This window comes from Octodon degus, unplaced genomic scaffold (genome assembly GCF_000260255.1).
Source record: "Octodon degus isolate 3935 unplaced genomic scaffold, OctDeg1.0 scaffold00159, whole genome shotgun sequence".
NCBI classification, from domain to species: Eukaryota; Metazoa; Chordata; class Mammalia; order Rodentia; family Octodontidae; genus Octodon; species Octodon degus.
In genome coordinates, this window is record NW_004524735.1 from 3666830 (window position 1) to 3668268 (window position 1439).

The following is a 1439-nucleotide window of genomic DNA, read 5'->3' on the forward strand; positions in this document are numbered from 1 at the left end:
CCTGAGAGAATGTTTTCTCTCCATGTGACTCTCCTTAGGCACACTCTACATCATCGGTCACTTTCCTCTTTGGCCCCATAATCTCCTTGATCAGAAAGTTTGGGACACTACTGAGTTACATGATGTTACAGTACAAGTTCTCATATGTTCTGAGTCTTCATTGACCTTGGAAGGCTAGGGCTGAAACGTTGGCTTTCCTTGCGGCCCTCATTTTTCTCTAATTTTTGGTCTGCAAACTTAGGTTATTAACCCTCCAGAAGAGAAGCTTATTGTTATTACCATACAACCTAGGCTGTTAAGCTTAGCCTCACTATCTGCCTGAATATCAAACATCTTAGGCATAACATGGAACAGTATTTTTCATCAAGTATTGATATGTTGAACTTTAATTCCCTACAGAATATGATGAAAAATCATTTAAAACTTAGAATACATTTTAAAAATAAGCATAAAGAATTATGTAATTCTTATGTTTACACATAGTCCAGAAATCTAACCATATACAACCTTGAAGCAGGACAGTCCCACAACATTCCTTTTCCTGTCTCTTGCCTTCATTCACCACCCCCTTCTTTTTGAACAGTCATCTACCCGAGAGACAGCACAGCAGCAACTGGCATGTCATGACAAGCAGCCCATATTCAGAAGACCATAATGACAGGCACTCCAAGCATGAACCTACTATTATAAATTGCCATCTTCAGTGCAGTTGCTTACTTCACAGGTGTCAGTATATATAGTTAGTCAGAGTGGGAATCCGTCCAGTTAACGGCTAGATTCAAAGATCTTCTGAAGATTCTCAGGATCATTGCCTCACCCATCTTGTACATATAACTCTATGGCTTGCCTCTTTCGTGTTTCCTGGCTCTTCTCCTTGCTCTCTCTTCATTGTCTAGTCCTCAAGTCTTTGCTTTCCTCTTAAATGTATTATACCTTTCTCTTTGTATGTTTTCTTTTGAGTTCTTATAGTAGGAAAACTATATGATATTTACACATGTGTGTCTGGCTTATTTCACTTATCAGTATATCTTCATGTGGCATCCACTTCAATATAAAGACTTTGAGTTTATCATTCTTTATAGCTGAGTAATACTCCATTTGTTGAATGACTTTTGATAGATCTTTTAACACCTGCCGGGGCCTTTGGACATCTTCATTTGTTATGACTGCAGTGGTCAGGTAGTGGAGAATCCGTGGACACATCATCTGAATTGTATTAAGGTACTGTGGCAGGTAAAGGAGGAGATCAATAATGTTATCTCGAACTTTGGGGTGGTTGAAGAAAACAAACAGAGACCAATGGATGAACCATGTTTGCTGCTAAAGGGATTGGAGTGGAGAACTCACAGAATTGTTATCCACAGTCTCTTTTATGTGGGTAAGATCTTCCTTGGATGCACCCCAATTCTGCATTAAAAGTTCAGAGGCCAGTTTTCCCC